The sequence below is a fragment of the Bubalus kerabau genome, chromosome X, assembly GCF_029407905.1.
Source record: "Bubalus kerabau isolate K-KA32 ecotype Philippines breed swamp buffalo chromosome X, PCC_UOA_SB_1v2, whole genome shotgun sequence".
Classification (NCBI taxonomy): Eukaryota; Metazoa; Chordata; class Mammalia; order Artiodactyla; family Bovidae; genus Bubalus; species Bubalus kerabau.
Window position 1 is genome coordinate 141,845,292 of NC_073647.1, and position 17,581 is coordinate 141,862,872.

Below are 17,581 nucleotides of genomic sequence, written 5' to 3' on the forward strand. Positions count from 1 at the left end.
AACTCTTTTTTGACCTAGAAAATCCTGAATTGAGTGACTTACCTTAAATTAACAAACTCTGACTTTTTGCTATCACTAGCATAAAGTTTCAAGATAGGGATTTAGTTCAGTTATAGAGAAATAAAATGTATATTTTTGCCTACCTCAATTCATAGTCTGTAAGTATTTTATCCACTGTATGTGCTAGTTGTCACAGACAAGCCCACTATCTCTCTCTCTCCTCTATTTATTTATTTTTGTATTTTTAATGACTGAAATAAAACTAAAACCACAGCTTCTGGAAGAACCATTTATTCTTGCCAGTCTTGTATCTCTCCTTGAACTTGACCTTGGCCTCTCATTGAGCCTTGCCATTTGAAAGCAGAGTCTCTGAAGACATCCCTGTTGACAACAGTTTTGTCCAAGGGGCTATTGATAGAAAACCTTTTGGGCATGAGGTGATGATACAGTTTCACAAAAGACTTGATCTTTGATCTCTTGGAGATTTTCTTCTTGCCCATGGCACTTTGTAGGGATAGCTACAATTCTAGCTACCAGAGCATGGCTGTAGGGTCAATCTGAAATGCCATCATCAATGTTCTTCACGATGATCACTTTGTGTCCAGAATAGCAACTGGCCAGGAAGAGCCTCACCAGCATCACCTGGGGTCAGAGAAACCCCAGTAAGACGGTAGGTGCTGGAGTGGCTTTGAAGAGATACCCCTTGTCCAAGGGCAAAGGAGAAGCCCCAGCAAGATGGTAGGAGGGGCGAATTCATGTTTAGAATCAAATCCCATTCCCGCCAGAGATGCTCAGAGGGCTCAAACAAACCTTGTTCACACCAGGACCCAGGGACCCCACAGAGACTGAGACAGAACTGTGTTTGAGTATCTCCTGTGAAGGTATGGGTCAGCAGTGGACTGCCGTGGGGACAGTGCACTTGGTGCAGCAGACTTGGGTATGGCATAAGCCCTCTTAGAGGAGGTCACCATTAACCCCATCATAGAGCTGCCAGAACTTACTCAGGACCGGGAAATAGACTTTTGGAGGGTACAAATAGAACCTTGTGCACCAAGACCCAGGAGAAAGGAGCAGTGACCCCACAGTAGACTGACCCAGACTTGCCTGTGAGTGTCCAGGACTCTCCAGCAGAGGCGTGGGTTGGTGGTGGCCTGCTGCAGGGTTGGGGGCACTAGTGTAGCAGTACGTGCATGGGATCTTTTGAAGGAGGTCACGATTATCTTCATTATCTCCACCATAGTTTGGCCCCAGGTAAATAGCAGGGAGGGAACACAGCTCCACCCATCAACAGAAAATTGAATTAAAGATTTTCTGAGCATGCACCCACCCCCCACCCCCCACCCCCCATAAGAACAAGACTCAGTTTCCCCCTCAGTCAGTCTCTCCCATCAGGAAGCTTCCATAAGCCTCTTATCCTTCTCCATCAGAGGGTAGACAGACTGAAAACCATAATCACAGAAAACTAACCAATCTAATCACATGGACCACAGCCTTGTCTAACTCAATGAAACTATGAGCCATGTAGGGCCACCCAAGACAGACAAGTCATGGTGGTGAGTCCTGATGAAATGTGGTCCACTAGAGAAGGGAATGGCAAACCACTTCAGTATTCTTGCCTTGAGAACCCCATGAACAGTATGAAAAGGCAAAAAGATAGGACACTGAAAGATGAACTTCCCAGGTCGGTAGGTGCCCAATATGCTACTGGAGATCAGTGGAGAAATAACTCCAGAAAGAATGAAACGACGGACCCAAAGCAAAAACAACACCAGCTGTGGATGTGACTGGTGATGAAAGCAAGGTCCGATGCTGTAAAGAGCAGTATTACATAGGAACCTGGAATGTTAGGTCCATGAATCAAAGCAAATTGGAAGGGGTCAAACAGGAGATTGCAAGAGCGAATGTCGACATTTTAGAAATCAATGAACTAAAATGGATGAGAATGGGTGAATTTAACTCAGATGACCATTACATCTACTACTGTGGGCAAGAATCCCTTAGAAGAAATGGAGTAGCCATCATAGTCAACAAAAGAGTCTGAAATGCAGTACTTGGATTCAATCTCAAAAATGACAGAATGATCTCTGTTCGTTTCCAAGGCAAACCATTCAATGTCACAGTAATCCAAGTCTATGCTCCGACCAGTAATGCTGAAAAGCTGAAGGCAAAGAAGAAAAGGAAAGATATAAGCATCTGAATGCAGAGTTCCAAAGAATAGCAAGAAGAGATAACAAAGACTTCCTCATTATCAGTGCAAAGAAATAGAGGAAAACAATAGAATGGGAAAGACTAGAGATCTCTTCAAGAAAATCAGATCTACTAAGGGAATATTTCATGCAAAGATGGGCACAATAAAGGACAGAAATGGTATGGACCTAACACAAGCACAAGATATTAAGAAGTGGCAACAATACGCAGAAAGTGAAAGTGAAAGTGAAGTCGCTCAGTCGTGTCTGACTCTTTGCGACCCCATGGACAGTAGCCTGCACCAGGCTCCTCCATCCATGGGATTTTCTAGGCAAGAATACTGGAGTGGGTGCCATTTCCTTCTCCAGAAGAACTATACAAAAAAGATCTTCACCATCCAGATAATCACAATGGTGTGATTACTCACCTAGAGCCAGACATCCTGGAATGCAAATTCAAGTGGCCTTAGGAAGCATCACTATGAAAAAAGCTAATGGAGGTGATGGAATTCCAGTTGAGCTATTTCAAATCCTAAAAGACGATGCCGTGAAAGTGCTGTACTCAATATGCCAGCAAATTTGGAAAACTCAGTAGTGGCCACAGGACTGTGGAAAAGTTAAGTTTTCATTCCAATCACAAAGAAAGTCAATGCCAAAGAATGCTCAAACTACTGCACAATTGCACTGATCTCACATGCTAGTAAAGTAATGCTCAAAATTCTCCAAGCCAGGCTTCAATAATATGTGAACTTCCAGATGTTCAACCTGGATTTACAAAAGGCAGAGGAACCAGAGATCAAATTGCCAACTCCACTGGATCATCAAAAAAGCAAGAGAGTTCCAGAAAAACATCTACTTCTGCATTATTGATTATGCCAAAGCCTTTGACTGTGTGGATCACAACAAACTGTGGTAAATTCTTCAAGTGATGGGAATACCAGATCACCTGACCTGCCTCCTGGGAAATTTGTATGCAGGTCAGGAAGAAACAGTTAGAACTGGACATGGAACAACAGACCGGTTCCAAATAGGAAAAGGAGTATGTCAAGGCTGTATATTGTCACCCTACTTATTTAACTTATATGCAGAATACATCATGAGAAATGCTGGGCTGGATGAAGCACAAGCTGGAGTCAAGATTTCCAGGAGAAATATCAATAACCTCAGAAACACAGATGACACCACCCTTATGGCAGAAAGCGAAGAAGAACTAAAGAGCCTCTTGATGAAAGTGAAAGAGGAGAGTAAAATGTTGGCTTAAAGCTCAACATTCAGAAAACTAAGATCATGGCATCTCGTCCCATCATTTCATGGCAAATAGATGGGAAAACAGTGGAAACAGTGGCAGGCTTTAATTTGGGGGGCTCCAAAATCACTGTGGTTGGTGACTGCAGTCATGAAATTAAAAGATGCTTACTCTTTGGAAGAAAAGTTATGACCAACTTCGACAGCATATTAAAAAGGAGAGACATTACTTTGCCAATGATAGTCCATCTAGTCAAGGCTATGGTTTTTCCAGTGATCATGTATGAATGTGAGAGTTGGACTATAAAGAAAGCTGAGTGCCGAAGTGTTGATGCTTTTGAACTCTGGTGTTGGAGAAGACTCTTGAGAGTCCCTTGGACTGCAAGGAGATCCAACCAGTCCATCCTAAAGGAAATCAGTCCTGAATATTCACTGGAAGGACTGATGTTGAAGCTAAAAGTCCAATACTTTGGCCACCTGATGTGAAGAGCTGACTCATTGGAAAAGACCCTGAACCTGGGAAATACTGAATGCAGGAGGAGAAGAGGAGAACATAGGATGAGATGTTAGATGTCATCACCAACTCAATGGACATGAGTTTGAGTAAGCTCCGGGAGTTGGTGATGGACAGAGTGGCCTGGTGTACTGCAGTCCACAGGGTTGCAAAGAGTCGGACACAACTGAGTGACTGAACTGTCTGACTGAGTATCACCTTCCCAAGTTTTGTGAACTTGTCCATTTTGACAGCGACCACTCGGGCCTACAGCAGAAAGCCCATTATCTCTTTTTGAGGAGAATTGCCAAACTCAATCCTCCAGCCTGAGGAAAGGCATCTTGGTGAACATTAGCCACTTAATGGCTAGAAATGCCTCAAGAACTGACAACCCTGCTTGGCTGGCTAGTAATATATGAGGAAATTTGTGGCCCAAAACTGTGCCTAGAAAAGTAATGACAATTAATTGTGTCAATCATCAACTGTACCTTTGGCATCTCAACAAAGTATGGAAAGTATCAAATAATTGCTAGTAGAAGGAGGTGTAATATAGAAAGATAAAGATAGCATGGAGTGAAAAGAATAGTGTTAGAACACTATTGCAAAGTTCCACAGAATCTTGCTGCTTAAGAGTTGACCAAGTGTCTTGATGCCTTAGGTCCTGAGTGGCAGCTATTCCTAGTTTTGTGTGAGATTCTTTTCTGCTACAATAAAAGTTTTGCAACAACTCCAAATACCTTAGGTGGATAGAATTAGTCTCCGTTTCCTGTAATCTAAAGGGTCTAATTTTACCTGTGTCCAAGGAATTGCAAGTAGTTCAGTAAGGGACTGAAGTGAGAGATAAGAATTAAGACTGGAGACCTAGGCAGTTAGAATAACAGTCTTGAAAATAATAGGGAGATAATGAAGAATTTTAAACAATGGAATGATTCCCTCCAAATTCCCAAGTGCTGAATTGAATGTTTGAAAGTTGCACAATTGAAAGTGGAGAGGGTAGTTTGGATGTTTTTTCTATAATCAGAAGAGAAAATGAAGGCCTGATACTGAAGTTATGCCATGTTTGGTTGGGAAAATCATGAGATCAGTTTTAGACTCTGTGAGTTTGAAGTCCTTCTGGTACTTTCAGATGAGGTGTCTAGAAGTTGTTGGATTTATGGGTCTGAAACACAGAAGAGATATTCTGATTGGTGACATAGATGTTAGTCATTTGTCATTAGTATTGGTGGAAGCCTTGGGTGAAGGTAGAACCTCCCCAAAAGATTATCCAGTGTAAAAAGAAAAGAGGACAGAATGTGGATTTGTGGCAGCAGCAAAATCAAAAAGGGAGGGGAGAGGAGGAGGTACTCGTAAGGTAGAGTGAAGAGTTGCCAGATAGGTAGAAGGAAAACCAAGAGGTACTCTCTCTATGAGTTATAGCAAATGCATAATATGATTGAATAAATGTCCCCCACAAATCCTTGGAAATTATCCTTTGTAATTTATAAGTATTTGCATTTATTTGGTTAAAATACGTCAATTTACCTTTGTAATACTTGGTAAACCTGTTAAATGAATGCAATGCAAGACAGGAATGAAACACAAGGATTATTTTTCTACTCACACATAGCAGTAGATGTGCTATACTTTGACTCACAGCTCAAATGGTTGATTCATCATTACAGTCATGGGCCCATCGTACTGTCTGTTGCCACATATTCACAGCATCCACTTATTCTTCTAGTACTTATTTTTTTAATAAAAACTAATTGTAAGCTTTCACATATTGATAAATTATAAAATGCTGCTTCTGTCTCCTCCGTTCTTATGTTTGCTCCCTCTTCTCTATTCATATTGGCGTGTGACATTGTTGCTCTCACCAAATGAGTCATTTGAAGTGGGAATATGAATTTAAAAGGTTAAGCCATCTCAAAAAGAACTCCATTCCACTCTCTTATATTGATGACAAATATAACTGTAGAATCAAGTGTAAATTCACAACTCTTAGTAGTTTAGACTGGTAATACAGTTCCACCATTATAATTTTACACTAGAATTTGTTGATAACACTTTGCTTTGTGTTTCTCTTGTAAGTATCATCATGTTTCAATGAGATCTATCCAGGTAGTATAACTGTGTCAATTGAAATGTACCTCTCAAAAGATATGAAGTGGAAGTTACTCTACTTTTCAGGATTGGTTAAATGGTTGGATGCACAGCAATATAATGAAAATTAGGTAAATTAAGGATGTATACAAACCTCCTCAGGGATGGTGTTGAGGATTTTTTCTCTTCCTATTTTCTTTTGACCTTGCTTTTAAATGTATAAACTTTTAGTTTTAAGTTAAAATCCTAATACATGTTCACTGTAGAAAACTTGGAAAATACAAAATAGCATAAAGAAGCAAATGAAATTATCTATAATCTCACTACCCTCTTGCCATTTTCTTCATATACACACATGTAATTGAAACAACAGATATTGCAATGTATATACATACAGTTTTGATATTAAAATTAATATATTATGCACATTTCCCCTTACAATATATATTCTTAGATACTGTATTAGTGGCCTTGTGATTTGCCATGACATTGATTTACCATCTTTTATCTTCTCAGGTTCTACTGTGCAAATGAGTATTTTAAATGACAATACAAAGTTGTTACTTAATTGTTCTAGTTGCATTACAAATGACTGACAGCACTACAGGGGATCAAATGGGGGTAATACACATTGAACACTTTGAAAAGGCATGAAAGCAATTCTGAAAATATTCTTATAATTGATTCAGGAAAGTAAACATATCAAAGGTAAGAAAGGCAAAGTGGAATAAAGCTCCAAATTAAGTGAAGTTTTAAAAAGGAATAGTTCTCTATAACATTCTGTAAGTGGAATAAACATCCACTGAGTTTTCTGAGAGGACTTTGTCTTTATATACTTTGTCTTGCTGACCCCCCATTAATCATCAAATGTTCAAAATTTTAAGTATTTAAGCACTCAAACTATCTCTCAGACTGCTTTTTATATCTGGAAGCAGCACAAACACCAAAGAATCTTAACACTGGGATTAGAAAATATGATTTTCATATAGGTATGAAACACCCCAAAGTTTACTGTGCTTCTATTTTACTTATCAGATTATAAGTCTTGTTTAATGTTAAAAAAGAATTTCTACCTATATGTATTCAAAATTTTCAGCACTGAATATATTATTATTTGTGCAATTTAAGAAATGTATATTGTCGGAGACTATTTTCTAATGATGGCCATAACAATATCTCTCATTCTGCATTCTCTTCTTAAAATGTACTTTGCCATTCTCTCATAGAGAGGTGGTCTATATTCTCTCCTCCTGAAACCAGGTGAATTTCTATGGCTATTTGGATCAGTAGAATATAGCAGAAGTTAAGCCATGTTACTTCCAAGATCAGGTTATAAAAGGTGGTAGAGCTTTCATCTGGCTTTTTCTCTCTGGGATGCTTGCTCTTGGAACCTAACTGCCATGCTGTGACGGAGTCTAGGCAACATAGAGGGGTCATATGTTCATGTTCTGGCCAACAATTCCAGCCAACTGAGGTCCTAGTCAACTGCCAGCACCACCATGAGACATGGGAGTGAGGAAAACTTTGAGATGAGTCCAACTTCCTGCATGTAGCTGAACAAGAAACCATGAGCAAGAAGTACCTAGGTGAATCCAGTCAACCTCAGAAATGTGAAATAATAATAGTAATAATAATAGGTGATTGTTGCTGGTTTATACCACTAAGTGTGGAGTTGTTGTTATGCAGTAATGGACAACCAGAACGTATAGCAACAATTAAATTAGACAGAGGGCTCTAAAACATTATCAGTTTGCTTGCATTGATGAAATGCTTGAACTAATCTAGTCCTACTATACAATGGTAGGCAACAAACACTCAAACCCCTATCAAATGGAGAACTGAAGTAACCATAAACTGAGAAAGCAAAAAAGGAACCTTTTAAAAACCACTTTTATCACAGCTATAAGAGAGGACAACATTGCTGGGCATGGCTGGGAAACACTAGCAGCTGTTGGACAGGGCTGGCAAACATCTGAAGGATGCAGGAGAGCCCAGTTAGAACAATAGCTTGAGGACAACAGTATCTCTGAGAGGCAGGGTAGAGAACCAAGTGACTTTGCATACAGTGGTCACAGCTGCAAATCAAAGAGCCATTTCACATTTGGATTTTGGCAATATGATGGTGATTTTTTTCAATACTCATGCATATGAGCATGAAGAGACAGATATCACTGCTTGAACCAGTACTTTGACTGTTAACATTCCATCATGCATATTTCATTAGTAGAGTGGTTCTCTCTATAACTTTGTTGTTGTTTAGTCACTCAGTCGTGTCTGACTCTTTGCGACCCCATGGACTGTAGCCCCACAGGCTGCTCTGACTCTGGGATTCTCCAGGCAAGAATATTTGACTGGGTTGCCATTTCCTTCTCCTCTATAACTTTATCCACACTTTATTTTTTCTTTGTAACTGATTAAACAAGAGCACAACCTAAAACAAGTCAAAACTATTCTTGAAGTATGAGGGAGATTATGAGAATTGGGTCACAAAGCATCTGTCACAGGAATCTGTCACAGGAATACTAGTTTCCAGTGACAGTAGGCTATGAGGAGGAACTTAAGGGTTTGTGAAATCAAGGGCCACAGTTGAGAGTTGGGAAAGTAGATGGATCTGGAGAGTGAATAGGGTTGGGCCACAGACTACAGAGAGAAAACAAACAAGGGGAATTTGGAAACTACTTGAACATTTGTCCATCGCTTCATCCTCTTAAATTCGGCACTAAGTGTTTTGTAAGGCTAGGGATTAAATCTTAAAGGGCAAGTCTTGCTCTCCTGGCTCTCAGAGTCATGCTAGGCTTTCTTTGAGCTCATCCAGTGCTAGATTGCACACACTTAAAAGTTTGTTTGAAGTAGAATGAATAATCAGGTTGATTCTTCTGTCCACACTTTTCCATCTCATGCTTTGTTAGTCTGGGGAACTGTCCCAGGAAATTCACTGTGTGCTTATCCTAGTTCTAGGACATTGTAGAGGACTATTTCTTTCTAAAACTTCCCTTAATTCAGAACTTTATGCCACTATGGCTTTCTTCTCTTTGATTTGTTTGCTTCCCTGATCAACTTACGAGAACATTTTCAAGTTTCTTTCATGCCTTTTCAAAGTGGTTCACATGCATTACCCCCTGCACTGAATATTATTAGCCACCTTTTTAATTGCTGGGAACCAAGTGAGAGGTGGGCTTCCATGAGGTCTGGCAACATAGAGAATGTTGAAATGCAAAGTGTGTGCATACATGTGGTGGTGATAAGCTGGACATAGTGAATAATCAGGTTGACTGCCTATGTGACTCAGAGTTACAGGTTGGGCTCACTGGGAATCAGACTCTGAGAGAGAAATTAGCTTCCAGAAGGTTTATTGGGGAGTGCTTTACAAACCAAAACCTGGAGGAGAAGGGAAGGAAGTGTACTGGGCAGAGGGAGAATTTGGGTGTTAATAGTCTTAAAAGAGACTTTAACAAATCCCACAGGCAGAGCTGCATCCTGAAGGATTGACCCACGTTACAACAAAGGGGCTATGTGTATATAATTCTCCATTATGTTCATGGGATGCAAGTTGCCCCTGGGAAAGACACATGACTTTAAGCGTAGCAGCTCTTTCTAGCTGCTGTTTTTGGAGAGGGTTGACAGCTGAAGACTGTCTCTTGGTTGCATTACCAGAAGCTGAGAGAATGAAAAAGGATCTAGATGGCACAACACATTATCTACTATACTCAGAATGGAACCAAGGACATATCTTAAAATTTGTGCCAAATCTGACTGATACATTTGGCCTGTGAGCAAATGCTTGAGAGGAAAGGGGAATCAAAGAAATTTTTGCTGCACCTGACTACATTCTCTCAAAATGGAATCTTTAAATGCTTCTCAAGACATAGCTATAAGTTGAAAAAATATTAGAAGAACTAGTTGGAAATACCTTAGGGAAAGACTAGTGTTCAGACCATGAAATGAGTAGAGATGGTGATCAAAGTGTGGTTCCTTGTATATGAATGGTCTGTAAAAGTAATTCATTTGAAATGCAAGAGGAGAACCACTAAAGAATTATGTCACAAAAGCCAAGGTAAGAGATAGTTTTAGGAAGGAAAGAATGTTCAGCAGTATCAAATTTCAAGTAAGAACCATGCCCGCCGCCCCCCCACCCCCGCCCCCGATTAAAGGGCTCAGAAAGTAGGCTGGTACCGGTCACTTTGTACAAAATCATTTCAGATGAAGGATTGGGGCAAAAATCAGATTGCAATAGATTAAAGTGTGAGAGTAAAACTGGGAAGAAATATGAGAGCTAATCACTTTTATTTTTTTTTCCCCCTGAATTGCGGAGGAAGAAACTACAAGCTCATCACTTGTATTGAGATTTTGGTCTGAGGAAAGTTTTCTTTTGAAGATGGCAACGAAGTGAACATGGGTATAGACTGAGAGGAAGGAGCTAGGGGAAAAGAAAAGTTGAAGATAAAGACAGTTAAAGATAATCCATAAGTTCTGTTCCCGAAGCTTATGGGAGGCAATGCAATCCATGGCACATATGTAGGAGTTAGGTTTTAATGGTGACCCCCTTCTTCAAAACCAAAATAAAAAAGTGAAATATAATTGTTTTAAATATTCATGAATGATACCACAATAACCTCGTATTTATTAAGGAATAAGTAAGGATGACCTTAAGCTAATAAGGTCATCCATACATCATACATCCACACGTCAAGGATGACCTTAAGCTAATAAGAAACAAATATGGCTGCTTCATGGTTCCTTAAGCTCATTTAAGAAGTAGGTGACTTATTTAGGATTATAATACTGCATCAAGCATACATTTGTCATTGTCCATATGCTTGGCTCAGATATTAATAAAATTATACAATTTTAAAGAGGAAAGGGACTATTTTAGGCAACTATCACTTCAAGTGTAAGGTTTACTAAGGAAAATGATCTAGGCAGTTTCAGATGCTCAGATGACCTTGTTGTGTGCCATATGCTTGGCCTCAGCTGCCTGGAATGGGGAGACCATCCAACTCTAAAGCAGCCAAACTATAGGCTATCGAGTGTTTTACTGGCCTAGAGGTCCTAGTAGTTCCAGTGGCCTGTGAGAAAATTGTCTATCAGGGATGATGGTGATGGATTGAATCAATTTAATCTCCTTCAGTTAGTTGGAGTAAGAAACAAAAGGAAAGAACAAGGAAATTGTTAGTAGCAGCAGAAGCTGAAAGAAATACAAAGAGAAGCTGGTGAGAGAGGCCCTGAGACAACTTGGACTGTGAGAAATTCATGGATGAGAGGAAGCTAGGAATGAGGAGGAACTAGAAAACATACAGAGGAGAGCGTGAAGTCAATGTAATTTTAAATGCTTGGCCCAAGGTCACAAACTCAGTGATTAGCAACATCTGAATCAGAATTCTATTTAGCCATTTTCTTTCTGCTTCTATAACAAACAGATACCTTTGACTGTCCCACAGTGCCTTCCAAATGTGGCTGTGAATCATAATCACTGGAATTCTGATTTTGAAAATACATTGATTTTCAAAATCAATGTATTTTGAAAAAATACATTGCTGATCCCCAGGCATTACTTCTGGTAATTCTTCTCCACTAAGTCTGGCTGTAATGTATGGGTCTGTACATTTGACAAGCTCCACAGGTGATTCTGATGTGAGAGATCAACTGACCTGAGTCTAGGAATCACTTTCCCAGGACATAGCTCTGTGCCCAAGTGCTCTTAGGTACTTATTTTAAATTCAGGTCCAAGAAGACTTCATTGTTACTATGGTGATGGAACAGGCATTAATAGGAATATTTATATTACTAAGATAGGAAATGAAGGGAATTACATTACTGGCATAACAATTACTCTTTCTTGGACTGGCATAAAACTTAGAAGCTCCTGCTTAGAAAGCAGATCATATATTCTTTCCCCTGACTCTATAGCAAAATTACTAAGCCTGAGTTTCCACTGAAGTTTTGTGAATTTTCACATCCTTGTAAGCATATCTGTACATAGGAAAGTATTTTTCAAGAGTGCCTTCCACAGAGTAAAGTCTTAATACAATTATGCTTGAAATTTATGGCACAAACTTGGGGCACATCAGAAGAGGGCCTGTGCATATGAAATGGATATTTATAAAATGGAGCCATTTTTTATTTTAAACACTGTACTCTATATCTTTTGTATCTGCGTGCCTACACAGCACAGTCAGAAAGCAGTAACTCACTTGTTGATTGATTGATTAGGACCTCAGTTCAAAGTCATGGTAGTGTTATTTTTATCTCATTTCTGCCATTACCCTTCACTCTTCTTCCTTCTCCTCCAGATAAAATGGAAATTAAGTGAACCAGTATCCTGTAATTTTCGAGGCCTCCAAGTAGTCCTTCAATTCCTCCAAGTAAGACATGCCTTCTCAATGGAGGTGATATCACCTCCAAGGGAGCAAACTGGTTCTTGGTAGAGCCAAAAATATCTTAGGTATTATAATGCCTTGTGGCCCTGCATAGTACATAAACAGGTGCAAAGTGACCTGGTATTAAAAATTTCACGGTGTTGAGAAATTACTTGGGCAAATATGTCTTAAAAAGTCTCCTTAGGTGGGGAGTAATAATCAAAAAAGTTTGAGAGGAGTGAGACACCAAGGTGTTTCATGGATTCCACACACACGGGGGTCTGCTGAGGTCTCCTGCGGGGCAGCGCCCATATGCAGGTTGATTATAATTAGCCACTGGAGGACCGTATCAGAGCTAGCAGTTCAGCACCAAATCAAGAAAGATAAAAGTAATCAGAAGATATGCAAACAATTAAGATGCTGAATTTCAGGGTGAAGAGAGTCCCCAGTAAGATGCAGAAGCCGTCTGCCCCTCAACCACAAACTTCACCACAGACCTGGAAGAAACCTCAGTCCTCAGAGACTTGGAAAAGGCTGTCTTGGAACCTGTGTGGAGGTTACAAAAACCATCCCTCTGGTGGTGGCCTGAGCAGATTATCTCAACCCCAATGTTGCTCTGAACATTGCATTCAGGATGGGGAACACATGTATACCTGTGGCGGATTCATTTTGATATTTGGCAAATCTAATACAGTTATGTAAAGTTTAAAAATAAAATAAAATTAAAAAAAATAAAATAAAAAATAAATAAATAAATAAAAGAATGATGATTAAAAAAAAAAAAAAAAAAAGATTTGAGAAGATTAGGAGTGCTAAGAGATCAAGCCCAGAGCCTTTGGAGTGGGAACACTGACTCCAAGACCTAGACTACCAGAGAAGTAACCTGAGGGAGTATCAAATAGTGAGAACTCACACAAGGAAACTACTTGAATACAAGACCTGGTATCACCTAACAACCAGTAGCACCCTGTGCAGGATGCCTCATCTAAACAACAAACAAAACAGAAATACAGACCCAGTCATCAGCAGACAGGATTACCACCTCACTCAGCCTTGCCCATCAGAGAAAAAACAAACAAACAAAAAACTCAGCAAAAATCTCACCCTATATGAAGCTTATACAAACCATTGGACCAACCTTAGGAGGGCAGAAATGAAAATTAAGAAAGAATTCAACCTTGAAGCCTGGGAAAAGGAGACCTCAAACACAATAAGTTAAAAAAAAATAATGAAAAGGCAGAGAAATACTACACAAATGAAGGAACAAACTAGAAACCCAGAAGTCCAAATAAATGAAGAGGAAATAGGCAAACTACCTGAAGAAGAATTCAGATAATGATAGTAAAGATACTCAAAACCCTTCAAAACAAAATGGAGAACATGCAAGAATCAATTAACAAACACCTAGAAGAATTAAAGGATAAACATACAAATACAAACAACACAATTACTGAAATTAAAAATATGCTAGGAAGAATCAATAGCAGAATATCTGAAGCAGAAGAACGAATCAGTGAGCTGGAAGATAAAATGGTGGAAATAACTTCTGAAGAGCAGAATAAAGTAAAAAGAATGAAAAGAACTGAGGATAGTTTCAGAGACCTCTGGGACAATATCAAATGCATCAGCATTCAAATTATAAGAGTCCCAGAAGAAGAAGAGAAAAAGAAATGGTATGAGAAAAATTTTTGAAGAGGTTATAGTTGAAAATTTCCCCAACATGGAATAGGAAATCGACAATCAAGTCCCATACAAGATAAACCCAAGGAGAAACATGCCAAGACATATACTAATCAAACTAACAAAGACTAAACACAAAGAAATAATATTAAAAGCAGCAAGGGAAAAGCAACAGCTGATCTTTCAGCAGAAACTCTTCAGGGCAGAAGGGAATGGCAGGATATATTTAAAGTACTGAAAGGGAAAAATCTACAACCAACGTTACTGTACCCAGCAAGGATCTCATTCAAAATTGATGGAGAAACAAAAAGCTTTTCAGACAAGCAAAAGTTAAGAGAATTCAGTACCACCAAACCAGCTTTACAACAAATGTTAAAGGGACTTATATAGTCAAGAAATACAAGAGAATAAAAAAGATCTACAAAATCAACTCCAAATAATTAAGAAAATGACAATAGGAACATATATATCAATAATTACTTTAAATGTAAATGGATTAAATGCTCCAACCAAAAGACACAGACTGGCTGAATGGATACAAAAACAAGACCCATATATATGCTGTCCACAAGAAACCCACTTCAGACCTAAAGACACAGATAGACTGAAAGTGAGAGGATGGAAAAATATATTCCATGCAAATGGAAAGCAAAAGAAAGCTGGAGTAGCAGTCCTCATATCAGACAAAATAGACCTTAAAATAAAGAAGATTACAAGAGATAAGGACACTACACAATGATCAAGGGATCAATCCAAGAAGAAGACATAACAATTGTAAGTATCTATGCACCCAACATAGGAGCACCTCAATACATAAGACAAACACTAACAGACATAAAAAGAGAACACAATAATAGTAGGAGACTTCAACACTCCCACTCACAACAATGGACAGATCATCAAAACAGAAAATTAATAAGGAAACACAAGTCTTAGATGATACATTAGATGAGATGTATCTCATTGATATTTTCAGGACATTCCATCCAAATGCAGAAGAATACACCTTGTTCTCAAGTGCACATGGAACATTCTCCAGGATAGACCACATCTTGGGACACAAATCAAACCTCAGTAAATTTAAGAAAATTGAAATCATATCAAGCAACTTCTCCTAACAGAACACTATGAGACTAGATATCAATTACAAGAAAAAGCTGTAAGAAACACAAACACATGGAGATTAAACAACACATTCCTAAATAACCAACAGGTTCCAGAAGAAATCAAAAGGGAACTCAAAAAATTTCTAGAAACAAATGACAATGAAAACACAACTGAAAACCTATGGGATGAAGCAAAAGCAGTTCTAAGAGGGAAGTTTAGCAATATAATCTGTAGCTAGGACTTCGAGAACTATGTTGAATAATAGTGGTGAAAGTGGACACCCTAAAGAAAGAAACACATTGAATAGACAACCTAACATTACACCTAAAACAATTGGAAAGAGAAGAACCAAAAAACCCCAAAATTAGTAGAAGAAAAGGAAAAAGAAAAGAAAGTCACTCAGTTGTGTCTGACTCTTTGTGATCCCATGGACTGTAGCCTACCAGGCTCCTCCGTCCATGGGATTTTCCAGGCAAGAGTACAGGAGTGGGCTGCCATTTCCTTCTCCAGGGGATTTTCTCGACCCAGGGATCGAACCTGGGTCTCCCACACTGTGGACAGACGCTTTACCTTTTAAGCCACCAGGGAAGCCAAGAAGTAGAAGGAAAGAAATCATAAAGATCTGAACAGAAATAAATGAAAAAGAAATGAAAGAAACAATAGTAAAGATTAATGAACCTAAAAGCTGGTTCTTTGAGAAGATAGACACAATTGACAAACCTTTAGCAAGACTCATCAAGAAAAAAAGAGAGAAGAATTAAATCAACAAAATTAGAAAGAAAAATGAGAGGTTACAACAGACAATGCAGAAATACAAAGGGTTATAAGAGACTATTATGAACAACTATATGGCAATAAAATGGATAACCTGAAAGAAATGGACAGATTCTTAGAAAAGTTCAATCTTCCAAGACTAAACCAGGAAGAAATAGAAATTATGAACAACCCAATTACAAGCACTGAAACCGAAGCTGTGATCAAAAATCTCCCAAAAAACAAAAGCCCAGGATCAGATGGCTTCACAGGAGAATTATATCAAACATTTAGAGAAGAGCTAATGCCTATCTTTCTAAAACTCTTTCAAAAAATTGCAGAGGAAAGAACACTTCCAAACTCATTCTATGAGGCCACCATCACCCTGATACCAAAACAAGACAAAGGCAACACAGAAAAATAAAACTACAAGCCAATATCACTGATGAACATAGATGCAAAAATCCTCAACAAAATTTTAGCAAACAGAATTCAGCAATATATCAAAAAGCTCATACACCATGATCAAGTCGGGTTTATTCCAGGGATGCAAGAATTCTTCAATATATGCAAATCAATCAATGTGATACACCACATTAACAGATTGAAAGATAAAAACCATATGATAATCTCAATAGATGCTGAAAAAGCCTTTGACAAAACTCAGCACCCATTTATGATTAAAACTCTTCAAAAAATGGGCATAGAAGGAACCTACCTCAACACAGTAATGGCCTGATAAGCTCACAGCAAAAATTATTCTCAATGGCAGAAAATCTGAAAGCATTCCCCCTAAGATCAGAAACAATACAATGGTGTCCACTTTCACCACTATTATTCAACAAAGTTCTCAAAGTCCTGGCTACAGCAATCAGAGAAGAAAAAGAAATAAAAGGAATCCAGACTGGAAAAGAAGATGTAAAGCTCTCACTGTTTGCAGATGACATGATACTGTACATAGAAAACCCTAACAATAGTATCAGAAAATTACTACAGTTAATCAGTGAATTTAGCAAAGTTGCAGGATACAAAGTCAATACACAGAAATCACTTGCATTTCTACATACTAACAATGAAAAATCAGAAAGAGAAATTAAGGAATCAATCCCATTCACCATTGCAATAAAAAGAATTAAATATCTAGGAATAAACTTACCTAAGGAGACAAAAGAACTGTATACAGAAAATTATAAGACACTAATGAAAGAAATCAGATGACATAAATGGAGAGATATTGCATGTTCCTGGGTAGGAAGAATCAATATTGCGAAAATGACTATACTACCAAATGCAATCTACAGATTCAATGTGATCCCTAGCAAATTACCAATGACATTTTTCACAGAACTAGAACAAAAACTTTCACAATTCGTATAGAAACACAAAAGACCCCGAATAGACAAAGCAGTCTTGAGTAAGAAGAATGGAGCTGGAGGAATCAACCTTCCTGACTTCAGCCTATACTACAAAGCTACAGTCATCAAGACAGTATAGTACTGGCACAAAAACAGAAATATAGACCAATGGAACAGCATAGAAAACCCAGAAATAAACCCATGCACTTATGGGTACCTTATTTTTTGACAAAGGAGGCAAAAATATACAAAGGGTCAAAGACAGCCTCTTCAATACATGGTGCTGGGCAAACTGGACAGCTACATGTAAAAGAATGTAATTAG

The 17,581-nt window shown here is 38.6% G+C and overlaps 1 pseudogene; it reads right to left on the bottom strand.

Annotated features, from left to right (window-relative positions):
• Positions 1-262: 262 nt before the first annotated feature.
• On the bottom strand, positions 263-4,170 carry LOC129639341 (60S ribosomal protein L27-like; annotated as a pseudogene).
• Positions 4,171-17,581: the final 13,411 nt, after the last annotated feature.